Genomic DNA, 17,711 nt, shown 5'->3' on the forward strand with positions numbered 1-17,711 from the left:
CTCTGAGCTGTCAGCACAGAGCCCAATGCGGGACTCAAACTCACGAACTGTGAGATCATGACTTGAGCCGAAGTGGGACCTTTAACTGACTGAGCCACCCAGGCGCCCCAGGCAGAAATTGTTTTTGAGTTGGATTTTTCATTTCTAAACATCAGAGCTATGGATGAAGCAAGTTTGTACAAGTATCTGAGCACTTAGACGGGGTCCAAATCCAGAGGACCAACAGTTGGGTACATCACTATAAAAGATCCCCCTCACTATAATTGTAGACAGAGATGAAAAATTCAGGTAGGGACTCTGAAGCATGATGCAAATGAGTCACAGTGCTAAATTTTGCTACTTTTAGGAGGCTGGTGCATTACTGTAATATTTAACTATTCAGAGTAACTCGCATGGTATTCCAGAATTCTTGAAGGGCTAATGGTCTTACAGGACCATTTACTCTGTTGATGTTCTACCACAGCCTAGTGTAGGCTTTGATAATAGTTGTCTCTCCTGGCTTTTAAAAAAAATAAGGAAATTTATTTCCACACAGCATGGGACATACAGAGGAAGAGTGCTTCTGGTTTATCTCAGTGGTTCAACAGCAGTGTCAAGGACAAACATCTTTCTATCATTTTGCTCTCCTATTGTCTGCTTGTCACTTTTGTCTTTAGTCAAACTCCCCCTGTGGTCACAAGAGATTACAACAGTGATCAGCATTGCATCTTGACATGAGTGAGCCCAAGACAGAAGAACTGATGTCTTCCTTGAGTGTTTTAAGAGTAAGGAAAACTTTCTCAGAAATCTCCACTAAGTCTGCCATTATTGTATGTCCAAGCCAATCACTAGCAGAGAAAGTGAAACACCAGTAATTGTCTCAGATGAGTCAGGACCCACTCTTTGAGGTTGCCTTGAGAGCTGCATGCAGGGATAGATACCTGAATAAAATTGGGGTTTGCTTAGGAAACTGGGAAGAATGGGGATGTGAATACATGTGTTTTGGCATCACCAGTATCTGTTATACTTGACATATGGTAGAATGCTCTTATGTTCTTATTTTAATGAAAAAAATAGGGGCGCCTGGGTGGCTCAGTCGGTTGGGCGTCCGACTTCAGCTCAGGTCACGATCTCACGGTCCGTGGGTTCGAGCCCCGCGTCGGGCTCTGGGCTGATGGCTCAGAGCCTAGGGCCTGCTTCCGATTCTGTATCTCCCTCTCTCTGTGCCCCTCCCCCGTTCATGCTCTGTCTCTCTCTGTCTCAAAAATAAATAAACATTAAAAAAAAAAAGAAAAAAAGAAAGGAGGGAAGGAAGGGAGGAAAGAAAGAAGGATGGAAGAAAGGAAGGAAGGAAAACACTGTGTGTTGTGTTTTATTTAGTCTTTACTATGGAGCCAGTAGCATTTTCTGATGTATTTCTGTCAATTCCAGGTAGAGTACAATAAACATATTGTTGAGCCAGACATTCAGATCATATTGTCAGAAACTGATTAGAATTGGGTGGCCACTGCTTTTTTCTTGGCAAGGGGCCAATTCATTGCAGTAATGTATTAAATAGTCCTTCAGAAAAGAAGAGCCAAAAAACAATGTCCTTTGGAACTAACACTCTTAAACAGTATCCAAATTAATGGAAAGTGCCTGCACTAATAAAATAAAACATCAGGGCTTTGGCAGGAGGTGATTGGCAGAAACACCCGATGGCTTGATACATCTGTCTCCCGAAGACCTAAATGAATTCTTCCTTGCAAAAGAGAATGAATAACTGTGGCTGAAGCTAAAGCCTGGCCTGAAGAAAATGACTTCCTGCCTTCTGCCAGAGCACCTAGGAGCACATTGCTCAACCTGATATCTTTGTGCCTACTGAATTACTGTAAAGATAAGAAAGATTCTCCATCTGCAGTTGGGAATATTATGCCTTTTCGTGTTTAGGCAGATAATATATGATGAAGGGGTATTCTGTCTCCCTTCCTGATTTGTAAGGATTTAGGAACTTTAGTAGTATAATTAGTGAGTTGATTTATAAATGTCTTTATTTGCTTATTTGTTCATTGATTCATTCATGCACACATTCATGTAAATGCTTAAGAGTGTTGGTTTTGTTCCAGGCATAGCTTTGTGCTGAGCATGTCAAGTTCTGCAGAGGCCGGGGTCTTACATTTGGATCCTGTGTGTAGAGCAGTGAAGGAAGTAAAGGGAACTATGCCATGCACTCTACTATGATGTTCCCTACACAATTCATTTCCAACACTCCTCACAACCCTGTAGGACCTTTATCATTACCTCCAGTTCCAAGAATAGAAAATGGAGGCTTAGACATTAAGTAATTTGTTCAGTATGACTCTAATTATTGGTGGTGATCCTAGCTTTGATCTCACACTTATGTTATTCAAAAGCTGAGACCTTCACCCCCCTTCCATGAATCAGATTGTTTTTTACCCTAATTACAAATTTACCCTGATCTGCAGATACCCAGATAGCTTTACTAACAATTCTCTATTGTTAGTTCTCAGACTTGGCTATCCAGAATGTGTGAGTGAATCCAAGCCAATCCAACATAACTAAAACAATAATGCATCCCAAAGCCGAAGTCGACCAGTGGTAGTACTAGAAACTGATGTATTCAAGAATTTAGAATTATGCCTATGGAATGAATAATTGGACTCTGAGTAAGAGCTTTGAACTTTCCTAGAAGTAAAATATAGATGTTTGATGTATCAGTAATGTAATACCTAATTGGCTTTCTATGGAACATTTTGGCTTCCCTCTAAAGACTGAGTTGTCTTTCGTATAAGTGAAATGGACAGACAAATGGCCTTGGCATAAATGAGATTTTACCAAAATGTTTCACATTTGTGTAGCAAATGATTCTGCATCAAGTGCCTTTGAACCTAAGACTAGAATAACTCAGCAACAAGCATGGGACCCATTGCATTCCTCCTACTGTGTGAGCGTGTGGATTGAGATTCAGAGAGGCCAACTAGCCTGTACAAAGTCACACAGCCCAAGAGCAGATACATTGAGTTTTTTGTCCCTTTGCCTAAACACCCTGTGGGTTAGCCTTATGGGGCTGAACAAGTTTACTTTGCATGTTAAAAAAAATAGCTGTCCCAGAGGTTGTACATAATGTTTGGGTGGTTTTCACGTATTTAGATTATGGGGACAGATACATCAGAGAACTGAGCATTTGTCCCCCTTGCTATATTAATACTTCAGAGCAATCACTGAAATTATCATGGAAGTTTCTAGAAATTTCCAGTGTTTCTCAGATATATCAGGCCTGCTCTGTACTCAGCGTTTTTGTACTTGCTGTCCACCACCTGAGTTCTAGAGAAGGAACCCTTATGGCACCAAAGAGTGCTCAAATGTCACCTTTATCAGGGAGATCATTGCTTGACCACTGATGTAAAAGTACAGCCCTATCTTCATGCTTCCTAGCTTTGCTCCTTGCTTAGTTTTATTCAAACACTTATCATCACCTAAGATGTAATAGAGTGTACTCATTGTTTCAATTGCCCATCTCCTCCTCTAGAATGTAAGCTCCAAGAGGAAAGGTTTTTGTTTGTTTTATTCACTGGTGCATCCTCAGTTCTGAGAAGAAGCTATTTGGTAGGCATTCAGCGAATATCGTTGAACAGTTAATTAAAATATGAATTCACATGTACACACACACACATACAGTTTTATGATATGTATTGCAATTTTAAAAAAAGAAAGTATAGGAAAACCTAAAAGTGATCTATCACAATAGCAATACAATTATGAAACATTGTTCTGTGATTTCCTTTATTGGTCTCGACTGTATGGATTGTCAAGGTCATCTTCAGAGAAGTGTAGAAGTGAGTTGCAGTTTCCCAAACCTTCCTGTCCAGCCTTTCCACTCTGTTTACTCCCCTTACTCTACTTCATTCAGACCTTCAGTGCCCTTGTGTTCTCTAGCATCTTTCAAAGTCAACTTCCCTGCCCATATTTTAACTAAAGTGTAAACAACTAACATCATTGTATGTTATCAGTCCTATCATCCTTTCAGTAGGAGTTAGGATAAAAAGCTGAGATTCATTCTTGGCAGTGTGTGGTTTATTCTGGTTCAGCAGTGTGCGGCATTGCCAGTCTGGCGGCATTGACACTCATATTTGGTAACACAACCATAACCCAACTGTCACCTGCAAGGAGACAGGGAAGATCAGAAAAGATTGGTGCCTGGAATTAAGCTTGCTGACCAGATAGCTATTTTCTCTATCTACCTTAGAGATTCAATGAAGAGAGATTGAATTCATTTCTCAGGATTAACACAGGGGGAAAGGACATGCTTTATTACTGTAACAAGTTATACAGTGGGAGTAACATCATTATAATGGAAAGGGCTCCTGAAAATAATACTATTATATGTTAAGCACTTTATAGGTATTAACTCATTTAATTCTTAAAACAACACAGTAAAATATCTCAATGTTTTCCCATTTTAAAGTCAACAATCACAGATGGAGAAGGGTTAAGTGACTCACACAAGGTCCCTCAGTTGAATTTGAACCCAAGGCAATGGGTAGCTCCTGGGCTATAGTGCATGTTCACGGTTAGGTTTACTAATCCATAAATCAGTTTATTTCTCTCACCTCGCTGACCAAGAATAAACCATGTTCACCCTAATCCTTTGAAGAGAAGTAAGAACAGGGTAACACAGGAATTCATATACCCTGGTAATTTCATCTGATCATCGTGGGTATTTTTAGGGATGGTTACTGTCATCCTCATTTTGTATGTAAAATGATGGAGACTTACAGAGATTGAGTAACATGTCTTATGTCCCTCAGCTAGAAATATCTAGGGAGCGAAACAAGATTTATGTGATTCTACACAGCTTCTGCATACCATTTGCTCGGTATTTAGTCAGAAACACCACGGAAACAAGCAAACAAACAATAAGAGATTGTTTTTGGTAGTGTTCTGGGATGCCTCTGGTTTCCAAGAATACCATTATAAAGTCAAACATATTCCAGACAGTAAAATCTTTTACAACTCCTCTTGAATTCCCTAGTCAGAAGTAGCCTTAGCTATTTGAACATAAAAGTATACACTGAGAATCTAGATGAATGATAACGTTGGAATTAAGCATAGATGCTTTTGCAGCCCCAATGAAAATATTTAGGAATTGCTACTATCTGGATAAATGCCAAGGAACATTTTATACATTTGAGGATTGAGAGAAATTTCTTGTGATACAAAATTATTTTCTGTACAGTCACAGACATCCCTAAAATTTCACCCAGGCATCATTAAAGTATTTGTACCAACACTTCATTTAGTAGCAAAGAGAGAGACACTTAAATCCTGGGAAGAGGAGTCTAAAGTCTTCTATTTGTCAAAAAGAAAATATTTATGTTTGGTGCAGCGATATGTCTATATGAAAGTGCTTTGAAAAAACATTATTTATGAGTAAACATAAAACATGCTGTATATTTTAATATATGAATTACATAAAGCTTTTGGTTGCTTTATTTTCATTTCTCATACATTTTCTACTGCAACAATATAGGAGTTTTCCATTTTGTGTATTAAAGATCATAGGGACAAGTAAAATTGATCCCAAGCCCACATTTATAAGCTGGGCCATTTTATCTTTGCCATCCTGTGGGCTTCAAACCATCTCTGCTCTGCACAGAAACCCTGAATGAAAGCAAAATGTAGTAAATATTTTCAGGAAGGCCTTTTTATTTTTTGTCTCCTCTTAGAAGGCTAAATCAATACTTGACCTTTTCACACCCCTATCAGAATAAAGTGGACTCTTTCTGCACTGACTTGGAATTCTAAAGTGTGTGGTAAGATCCATTTGTCTTGAAAGCCATCTGTTCCTTGGGGTACTGTATGAGTGTGTGTGTGCGTGTGCGTGTGCGTGTGTGTGTGTGTATGAAATTGCTTGGTTGCTAGATGAGAATAATGTTTTGTGGGTTACACAGTGCTTTCACCTGTAATATTTCATTTGTCCTCTGATTCTGTGAAATAGACAGGATGGAGGGTTGGATTGATGAATGAATAGATGATAGATAGGTAGAGATAGATAGACAGATAGAGAGATAGAGAGATAGAGAAGATAATAGGTTGACAATAAGTATCAGTGATTCACTGACGCCCAGTGAAGCTGTGTTCATGTAGCTGGTTAGAAGGGACCAAATGAAACTTGAAAAGTGGCCTTCCAAGATGCATCTACAGTATAGGGGCCCAGGTGAGCATGTGGTCTGTTCTATCACAGCACAAAATGCTGCAGCAAGAATAGCAGAAAATGACATTTGTCAAGGCATTCTAAAGAGCAAAATCCGTGTGAGGAATGATGTAAGCTCTTTTAAATTAAATTAACTTATTGGAGCCCAGGTTCTTTAAACTGAAACCAGAGAACAGGAAACCCACTGGTGTAAAATGAGGAGGTGAAAGTGTTGTTTCTTTGTTTCTTATCTCAGGAATGCAGGCCCCTCAACCTCAGAATCAAACTGTTCCAAAAGTGCATGTTCCTTTGCATTTTGGTGACTTTCACTTTCCTTTCTGCATGCCTGTGGGGCTGAGGACAGTCCGGGGGTGAGGGAGTGAAGATTGTAGAAATATCCCCGGTTATAAGTTTGAATCTGCATGTGGGTGGTATTTGTGGAGGAGTGGGTGCAAAAAGAACTACTGTGTACTCTGAGGTGCTTGCTGTCTGTACCTGAGAAGGATCACGGGGTGAATTTTGGTCCACTTCCTGAGTAGTTAAATGACATCACACGATTTTTTTATTATCTTGGTATTTAATAACTTCCTCTTTATAGGAGCAGGAATAATCACCATCTCATAGTATTGTATTGAAAAGTATAGTTCATGTATCTAAAACCAAAAAGAGGCAACCAATAAAACATGGCAACTGAAAATATGGTCTTGCATGATTTCTCTGAGATCATGCATATTTATTTGTGCTGAGTGACCACCTTTCTGACTGCTCAGGAGGGGCCAGTCTTGTTTTTGCAATTCTTTCTTGCAAAAATTATCAACTTGCCAAATGTACCTGCTGCTGCTTACAGTCTACCAGTGAGAATAACAGAGAATAACAGACTCTGCAGATGTGCTACTAAGAGAAAAGACAAATATATCTCACTTTTAGAAATTTTTTAAAATATTTATTTATTTTTGAGAAACAGAGACAGAGAGAGACAGAGCACAAGTAGAGGAGGGGCAGAGAGAGAGGGAGACACAGAAGCCAAAGCAGGCTCCAGGCTCTGAGCTGTCAGCATAAAGCCCTAAACAGGGCTCACAACCACGAACCCTGAGATCATAACATGAGCCGAAGTCGTTGCTTAACCAACTGAGCCACCCAGGAGCCCCTCACTTCTAGAACTTTAATAGCAACCTCAGCTCAGGAAAAAAATGAAGATATGCCAGGGCTTCCCTATTCCGAGGTGAGAAAAAATCTTTCATCATAAATTGATATTAAGATAGTACTGGTTCTGCATTTCAGGCCAAATAAATGGTTAACTAGTCCACAGAAATAAACAAAGTGAGATGACTTTAAATTGTTCTGCACCAAATTGGGAAGAGATGAATATCTTATCAGGAAGAAAGGCAATATCATACTGTCTGCACTTCTTTATTTAATCAGGTCCCTCTAATTTTGAAATTTCAAAATAAGCATCACTTTTATCATGAATGAGTCTTTCAGGGGAAAAAAAAACCCAAGCAATTGGCTGCATATTGTATTGAACAAAGCATGTTAGGTATGATGTATTTAGAGATATCACATTACATATATCCAGTTTTCTGAACGTAGTTTTCTATGAAAAGTTATTGTGTGTATGGGTGTATACACACATTTATATAATATATTTCATATATATAATTATATGTAATACATATATGATTTTTTGATTTCTTACATATACAGATAAAAGTATTTTTTCTTTTTAAATTTTCTTTCGTTAATGTTTATTTTTCAGACAGAGCATTAGTGGGAGAGGGGCAGAGAGAGAGGGAAACACAAAATCTGAAGCAGGCTCCAGTCTCTGAGCTGTCAGCACAGAGCCTGATGCATGCCTCAAACCCACAAACCATGAGATCATGACCTGATCCAAAACCAAGACTCAGACGCTTAAGTGACAAAGCCACCCAGTTTCCCAAGAAGTATTTTCTCTACTTTGACATCCAATGACTTTTGATCTCATTTTCCTTGAATCCAGAGTTTAATTTAGCAGTCATGTTTTTTTCACTTTTGAACAAAGTATGAATTTAATGCATTTTATAATGCAGTATGTAGTTATTGGGAAATGAGAGTAATTTCATTAAAACCAACAGATTTTAATTAACCGTTTGCCATGGGCCTGATATTCCCATGCGTATAGGATGAAAAAAAGCACAGTCACTACTCATGTGGTCCCCATGATCTAAAACTGAATTGTTAACTGGGGGTGATACTGCCCTCCCTTAAGGGGAAATTTGACACTATCTAGAGATACATTTGGTCTCAATCGAATATTTGTCACAATCAAAGGGGAGCTGCTACTGGCATCCAGTGGGTAGAGACCTGGAATACTGCTGAACATCCTACGATTCACAGGGCATTAAATAATAGCTATATTGCTCCAAAAGCCATTAGTAATGAGGTTGAAAAATCTGGTCTGTAGAATGAGAAATATGTGATGCACTGTGATAGGCACTATTTTGGGGACATGAATAAAATGTTGGGGGAAACTCAAAGGAAAGATAACTAGGGGTAGGAAGGTGATGAAGAAAGCTTTGTGGAGGAGGTGACCTTGGGGCTTGGCCCAGAAGAATGAAGGGTGGTTTGTTTTGCTAGGGAAGGATGGAAAAGCAGAGAGCATTCTGGGTAGGGGTGCAAAGAGGAGTGAAGCATAGGAAACTAACTTCCCATAAAGCTTTCACTCTACACAGTTACCACTGAGGTTGACTTCAATTCATGGTTATAAACAAATCAGGCTACTAACAGAACTCTGTGTGAGAGGTATTTATTGTTGTTGTTGTTGTTGTTGTGTGTGTGTGTGTGTGTGTGTGCGCATTTAAGCTTCATATGTAAAACTCCCTAAGAGAAAAGACCTAAAATAATTTTCCATTAGTGGGAGAAAGCTTTTCAGGTCCCCTGGCTTTAGCTTTTCCACAGTATAGTCAGTATGTCTACAGGGTGGCTGCTAATTCTTCCTGTCTTCCAAACCTTTCTAGAACTGGAGCTGAGGGAAAGGGCTTTACACAGCTTAGAACTGTTTGGGAGTTAACATGGCCCCTATATCTGGACAACAGAGAGTATTAAGGCCTTCAAAGAGCTCTCTGACAGAAAAAAAAAAGACCAGAATATAAGTCAGCCTTTCCTTAGTACAAATGGTACTGTGCAGTGACCCAGTGTGGACTCTGGAATACTGTCTCAAGAACTTGCCCATCGTGTGTCTTGCGATAAGTGATAGAATATTTTTTGTTTGTTTGTTTGTTTCCATCATCTGTTTAAAATTGGTGTAATGTCTTCTGTATCATAGGACTGTTTTGAAGACTAAATACCATGCATTTATAGCCTGATATGTAGTAGGCACTCAGTGTTAGTTCTTTTCACTTCCCCCGTTGTGGTCTGACAACATGGGGATTTTGTTAAAGACCAGTCCTGTGTTTTGGGAGATGCTATAAGCAAGAGTCTCGCCCTTCTGGTTGGCAGAGAAGACGTTGCAAAGGCTAGTTTTATAACAGGAAAATGCTAAGTGCTGAGGGCAGATAATGAGGTTGTTTGAGAAACATTCAATTAACAAAATGAAACAAGTATGGTGGATACGCAGTGGGTGCGCTGAAGATGTCTTCTGAAATGTTGATGCCGATGGCACACATGGTGATTACAAAAAGGTCCATATTTAAATTAGTATTAAAAAAAGAGACAGAGAAGAGGAAGATGTTATAGGATCAGTGGAGGTAAGGTTGAAAGGAGGCAAGATGAATTCAGGTCAAAAAAAAAAATTTAGTCTCTTGAGTGATTAAAAGATAACTATAAACTCCACCTAGGGAAATCTTGCCACTTCATCTGCTGCTGAGCCGTTGGTATTATTCTTTGCTTTTGTGTGTGAACATGCTCAGTTTCCTGACAAGTCATGGCAGAAATAGTAAACAAATTATTTTCGTTTTTTAAGTTTATTTATTTATTTAGAGAGAGAGAGGTGAAGGGGCAGAGAAAGAGGGAGAGAGAAAGAGAATCCCAAGCAGGTTCCATGCTATCAGCATGGAGCCTGATGCAGGGCTCAATCCCATGAATTATGATCATGACCTGAGTCAAAATCAAGAGTTAGATGTTTAACTGACAGAGCCACCTAGGTGCTCCACCAGTTACTTTTTCTGCTTCCTGTAAGTATTTATGCTTACAGGAAATAGAAATGCTATATCACATATATACCTTTTATTTTGAATGTTTATATTTTAGTTTGAAAAATCATTGAATAGTGAATTTTATCATGAAAGAATGATCTCCTTCAGTAATCTAAAAAAGATGGAAATCGGGGTTCCCCGGATGGCTCAGTCAGTTAAGCACCAGCTCTTGATTTCAGCTCAGGTCATGGTCTCATGATTTGTGAGTTCAAGCCCCACATTGGGCTCTGCACTGGCAGTGAAGAGCCTGCTTGAGATTCTCTCTCTCTTCTCTACCCCTTCCCTGCTCACTCTCTGTCACTGTCTCTCAAAATAAATAAATACATATTTAAAAAATTTAAAATAATGGAAATAAAAATGAGACTTCTCCTTATATCCCTTTATATAAGCAGTGTTTTGAAGATTCAAACTAGAATCATTAAAAAATCAGAGGACTTAGTTGTTCCTTTTGGTTAATATTTTTCCTCTGGTACAGATATTAGGAGTGAGGGAAACCACATGCTTCAGTTCATATTTGTCCCCTAGTAATAGGAGATGAGATGACTTTCATCTCAGTTAAGTTAGAAGAATGAATCTGTCATATGTCACCTCATGGAAACATTTAAATGAAATGCCAGTGTTATCATTTCCACATCCCTTAATCACCATGGAGATTAAGCACGAAATGAAAAGTCTCCAGAGTTAACCAAAAACAAAGTAATATTGAGTATTTGATGTCTGGAAATGTATGGACCAAACACTTTTTTAATGCTTATTTATTTTAAGAAAGAGAGAGAGTGTGCATGCATGAGCAGGAGGGGGCAGAGAGACAGGGAGAGAGAGAGAGTCCCAAGCAAGACCCAATGTGGGACTCAAACTCATGAATTGTGAGATCATGACCTGAGATGAAATTAAAAGTCACAAGCTTTACCAACTGAGCCATCCAGGGGCCCTGGACCAATTGTATTAATTTTTTCCCTACTTATTGGTTAAAAAGTAAAGGATTTCCTAAAAAGTAAAGAATTTCCTAGTTTCACAATCCATATCAGGTATATGAGAATATAAGATAAATTAACAGTCTCCAAATACCCTTAAGTAAAATGAATGATAATAATATAATAATCAAAATAGGTAAAATAATAACATATAAAAATAATATATCTGTATTGAACACTTAATGCCAAGCGCAGTGCTAAATAGTATTCTATTTAATACCAAAAACAACCCTCTAAAGACATGTTATCCATATTCTACAAATGAAGAAAATAATCCATAGAATAAATTAATAATGTGACTGAACTCATGTAGCCAGAGAAGATAATGAAATCAATTTGATTATTCAAATCTGAGGTTTTATTTAAGGCAATAGATTGAAATGGGCTGGAATGGAATAAGGTAGCAGAAGACAGGATAGGATGGGGTGGGATAGGATAGAATAGAAAAGCTACTGTGTACCACGTTGCAAGGTTTGACTGGTAAAACTTCGTTTTCAGTTTTGAGAGAAGGAGAGAAAGAGCGAGAGGGAGAAACAGAAGCTTTGCACTGTTTCACTGCATAGTGGATTTCTCACTGGGAGATTCGATACAAAAACTAAAAATTTTGGAGCAACTACACTAAAGAATGTTCAGCCTCGCTCCAACCCCCATATTGCCAGAATCCAAACAAAATAATTTTCTCATTTGGTGTGTTCCCGGTTGACTCTTGTAATATTTAAGGATCAGAAAGAATGCGTCTTCTGCAGTATTTCAGCCAAACCCATTGGGTTACATATGGAGAAATAGAAGACCAAATAATAGATTGACACCCTAATGCAGAATGGCACAGTTAAATTAGTGGCATATTTGGGAGTAGAATATGGGTATCCTACTGCTGTTCGATGTTGTTCTTTGCTTGGTTGCTTGCTTGGTTGCTTGCTTTTTCTCCCAGGAGTTGAGGATTAAATGAATAAAGCATCAGAAATAACAAGTTGTAGGTTGTCAACTCCTACTCATTGACTAGTATATCTGTAACACACAGGGACCTCTCCTTTGCTATCAAATGACAGCAGTGACTATTTATTAAGTGCTTCTTTAGCAGATCATTGTATTTTGGTATAAGCTATGCCTTTTATTATCTTGAGCTTCTAGTATAGATGAGGGAAAAAAAGATATTTATTTATAAGTAATGTAGTAACATGTAAAGACTAGGTTAAAAAAAAAAAGATTTTTCAAGTGAAAAGTACAGACCATTACATTGCTCAGAAGAGGGAGAGGGCACTGCGACTTGGGTGACAATTAAGTCAAAGAAATGTGGAAGAGACGGCATTGAGTTTTCTTAGAGACTTAAGTGTGTCAGGATATGCCAAGATTGATAAAGACCTGATCAATTCTGAAATGCTTCCTGAGTTAATAGGTGAAAAATCAGGATTGTCACAAAGCAACTGAAGAATAAACTGCTCAACTGCCAAATGACTCTTTGGGGGCCTGTTGATATTATAATGTAATTTTGTGCTAGTTGTTCATAAACTATTAATTGGAGAAAAGTCTGTTTATGTAGTCATTCCAAAGAGCATTGTTAAGAAATTCAGGTGCAATGGAATATGCCAATGTTAATGGTAAATGTGAATAGTAATAATAAATTCTTTAAATTAAAATTATACCTCTTCTTTGGAACCCACTCAGATTCTTAAAGTCAGTCCACACTGAGCTTTTTCTTTTAAAGAAATATCTTTAATACATAAATTGCTACATTACCCTCAGTACTTAACCAGTGTCCTGATGTTGTAAAACAAATGTTTTGTTTGTGCATCTCAGCTTCTTAGATTATAAATTTCTAGCTGGTCTTGGATTTTTCTAATCACATTCCCAGTACATGCTACATGATAAATACAGATTTGATGATTGGTTAATAGATATAGGGTATTTTTTATATATGGCTAGGAAAATACTAAATTAACTCATCAAATTCTCTTGCTTTCTTATGGTATTAACTACATGCTACCAATTACTCTACCTCTGTACTCAGTACATCCTCAACTAGTTTTTAAGGGCTTGTGATAGGTAACAACTCTTACTTACACTTATCTCAGTACCCTATACCAAACGTAGTGCCTATTCATAGTAGATATTAAGTTAATAATTGCCAAGTGGAAATTGAATGAATTTTAAAACTAATAAGCACAATATCTGTAGGAAGCCTACCACAGAATGGACACATGGAAAACTCTCAACAAACATGAAATGAATGAACGAATGAATCATGGATTCTAAGTTTTGCCACTAACTAGTTTTGTAACATGATCAAATCAGCTTCCCTTTTGGGGACTCAGTTTTTTCATCAATAATATAAGGTGTTTGGATTTGAAGGCTAGCTTTATAACTACTTTAAAAATTCTGGGAAGGTACTTCAGGACTTCCTTGAAGAATGAAGTATTTTCTTACCCAGTGATATGTATTTGAAGGCCTTAGTTTATGGGGGGGGCATAAGATACTTTTTTTAAAAAAGAGCCCCATTGCTAAAATTGCTTGAATAATATTAGTGTAAATTACAGTATGGAAATTTGCCTTTTTAAACCAGTTTGAGCACATGCAATTTAAAAGTCCATCTTGCTATTATTCCAGGAGCCACATTCAAATGCATTTGATATTAATTTCATAGGAAAATTGAAGACAACATTAATAAATTGCAAAGGCATGTAACAGTTCTTTCACCACAAAAAGAGAGAAATGTATGCTCATTTGTCATGCATACAACAAGCATCAAACAGTAATAATTTTTAACAGATTGAAATAAAATATTTCATTTTGTCTTTTCCTCACTCCATATTCTCTTGTTATTTAAGAGAGAAGCATGGTGAAAACATTTTATTGAGTTGCTTCTTTGATGAACTCTTGGGTGGTTTGGGTTTGATTCCCCCTTCCTGGAAAATTTATATTGGCAGGTTGGCAGGTAAAATCGTGTTGCTTTAATTGATCTATTGGAATGTAAAACTGGTTATTGACTGATACTTATTAGACTATAAAATCAAGATTATGGGCCTAAGAAATGCATCTGTGGCTTAGTAATAATTACAAGAATAATGGTAGTAACAATAACTAAGAGCTCTATTTATACTAGACACTAGGCTAACTCCTTTCCATATACAGTCTAATGTATTCCTTGTGACAATCCTGTATGATAGGTTCCATTACTACTGGAGAGGGAAATGAGCACTTTTCCAAAGGTTAATACTTGGTATGTGGTAAGTCATGATTCAGTGAACTTAGAGTTTACTGGAAATGAAGATGAAAGGACACACGTAGATTTCACACAAAATAGAATGAGTGCTATAGGAGAGACACATACAAAGTATCATTATCTAAGATTGTTCACCTGTCTTTTGATTCATTCATGTATTTGTACAGCTATACTCCCAGTGTTCATATATTCTCCATGTACTTTTACCCAGAATTCTAGGGCTGGCAGATCCTTGGTTCACTGCTTCCATCCATTGCCGGAATCCCTTTCTACACCATCCCTGGGATCTTGGTCACAGAACCCTGTTGCTGAGTACCTTTAGGGATAAACATGCTCCCTATAGGCAGGTGTATCTGCTGCTCAGGTTGCATAGATGGGAGTTGAGCCACACTTGGTTTCCCTGTACCTTCCAATCTTGGTTTTTCCCAGTATAGCCAGTTAACAGTTTAGGATCATCCTTTTACAACAAGCCTACCCTGTCGGAGGCCATTGTTTGGCTCCATCCCATCTCTACATGTCTTTTTTTCATAGTTAATACTGCAGTGTTTCTGTGAAGTTAAAACTACGTAATCATGTAACTTGTTTAGAAGAGTGCACAATGCATAATAAGCAATCTGTAAAGAATAGATGATAATAATGCTAATAATAACATAATTGTTATTTATTGGATTAGGCATAGTTTATAGAATTCTTCCTCTCCTGGTTGGCCACATTTTGTATAGAATGATTTAGATATAGATGCCAGCTTTCCTTAAATATGTTACTGTTAATAGGACACAGGGTTTCAGGTTCACTTGTGTATATCATTAAAATGAGCCCAATAAATTAAACTCAGGTTTAATGATTGACTTAATTGGTAGGGATATTGGCAATGCCCATTCTTGCATACATAATTCCTGGGTTCTGCTTCATGGAGTCGTTATATTTAAATACCCTTTTAAAAACCTAAATCACTGCCTGGCTGTGTGATTGCCCATAGAAAATAGCAATAATAAAAAGAATAAAAAGAGAAAGGTGGAAACTCACTTGAACAAAATAGAAGCCATTTCAAAGATACAACCCTACATAAGAATGAGGGAAGGGAAATAAATACATGTACCTAAAGCATGACCAATGATCATGCAGTTCCTCCATTCAAAGGCTTAATCTACTTTTTTTTTTAAATTAAGCATACCAACTCTTTGTTTCTAACAGAATAAAATTGTAATAAAACAAAAATGTTTCACTACAGACCAAAGCCAGACAGCTGCTTAAAAGATGCCAAAATGTGCAGCTCCCTGGAGCCTAAAGTCTCTTTTAAGGTTGATTATGAGTGACGCGTCCAGGCGGGGAGTCTTCCAGGAGGAAATACATCTTTGTCTGGGGTTAGGTCAAGGGCTGGACTCACAGGGCTCTAGTGAACCTTGAGGAGAAATCTCTGAGGCAGAGCCCAGACAGATGAAGTCACTAGATCCTCAGAAGGGGGAGGAGAAGATAAAACCTCACCCTGGACTGATTTTCAGTTGCAAGACTTTTCTGGCAAAGGATATGCCCAAACTTGTTCTCTCCTGGTTTGCCTACTGTTCATGGGCAACCATGCAACCCATGTGGTTCTAAAGTCTCAAGTTGAGATACAATACCAACAAACGGTATCATCAGTGGCCCCCCAGCGCCATTTAAATATCTTTTCATATTCTTGTATGTTGCTTTTGAAGGGTGGATATTCTAGGATGTGGCCTTGTAGAAAAATGTCTTTTTCAGGCTATATGGAATCTTAACATCATCTAGTCCAATCACGTCATTTTGCAGATGAGGAAACAGGCTGAGAGACAGGGGACTTGCCGAGAGTTACTCAGCTAATCAGTAACAGACAACAGTGGAGCTTGGGGTAAGTTGTGTGGCCTCTTTGGGCCTCTCAGTGAATCTATAAATTGGAAATGAAGGATAGGTCTATGTGATCTCTCTAAAATTCCTTCTTATTGTAACATTCTACTTATGTTTAATTTTAGATTTGTAACTTCCAGTGTGATTTCTATTTTGTAATAATCAAGAGCCTCTTATAAAAATGATGATAAATATATACCTAAATGTCAGTGTTCAAGAATTTGGATGAAGGCTAAAGTCTGGTTAATAATTTTATATTATGTACAGATACTTATCTCTGTACATGGCATAGATTTGGACTAAAGATTTTGAAAGTGCACATGGCTTTGAATATGGTTGGTAATTTACTATATTATATCCTAAGACTACAGACAACTTCTTAATTAAACTATAGGAAATGTTTCTTTATTGCTATTGCCTTATGTTGTTTTACTCATTGCTGGAAATTTCGAGTCACATCAATGAGTAGGGTTGTTCAGGAAGTCCTGCCATTATAGGATAGAAATGCCCAAGTTGGTTTGGGTTCATTGAAAACTCCATTGCTTATAAGCAATAATTGGATCTTTTTTTTTTCCCTCTCATTTCTTCAGTATGCATAGTTTCAATAAAATGACAGCAAATCCATTATGTAATGGAAGCTATAAAAGCTTTCATCAAGAGTGTGCATGTTTACTGTCTGTTTAGGATAATCTGGGTTATGGGAGTGGCAAGGGCAAAAGATTCAAGATTAAGATCCGCCTGGCATTTCAAGTCCTTGGCTCCATGACTTCGGCAGGGGGTTGTGAGGGTAATGGGAGGAGCAAGAAATTAATATCCTCTTTTTTTTGTCTGTTTCCCCTAAGGTCCCCATCAGGTACAAGTCTTTCCAAACTCTGTGGGATACTTTAAATATCCATTTTCCCCTGTTGAATATGTGGATTCAATTCATTTTTAAAGTACGATTTATAAAAATGCAGAGAATTTTGAGGGTAGGGAGTTCATTGGTTACAGGGGAAGCATGTTTACAACATTGGCATGCAAGTCAGACATTTATTACCAAGATGACATTTGACAAGTTATGCGTGATGGTGTTTACAGAGATATCAAAGGGATGAAATGGAATAATGTATATGAAAGAAATGTGTACAATCGAAAGTATGAAAAATCTTTTGTGTTTTTTTATACTGCATATTAAAGGAAATGGACAAGTGTATAGAAAAGAGTGAGGGGTAGAGAAGGAGAGAGTGTGAGAAGAAAATATTTTACTTTTACAATCAAATCATGGCTTAGAGCAGAGACCACTATGATGCAGGTGAAATATTGCTGCTGGAATA

At 37.7% G+C, this 17,711-nt stretch overlaps 1 protein-coding gene across 18 annotated transcripts in view; it reads left to right on the forward strand.

The window, feature by feature from the left end:
* Positions 1-17,711, forward strand: part of LRRC4C (leucine rich repeat containing 4C) — a 1,189,416-nt gene that overhangs the window by 1,060,437 nt on the left and 111,268 nt on the right. For 2 of the 18 annotated variants that reach the window (XM_053203290.1, XM_053203285.1), the window contains exon 1: positions 1,277-16,402. The exons of the other annotated variants lie outside the window; for them this stretch is intronic. The gene's annotated coding sequence lies outside the window, so the exon portion shown is untranslated. Of the gene's footprint in view, positions 1-1,276; positions 16,403-17,711 lie in introns of those variants that run through there. 18 annotated transcript variants of the gene reach the window in all.

Source organism: Acinonyx jubatus, chromosome D1 (assembly GCF_027475565.1).
Source record: "Acinonyx jubatus isolate Ajub_Pintada_27869175 chromosome D1, VMU_Ajub_asm_v1.0, whole genome shotgun sequence".
NCBI lineage: Eukaryota > Metazoa > Chordata > Mammalia > Carnivora > Felidae > Acinonyx > Acinonyx jubatus.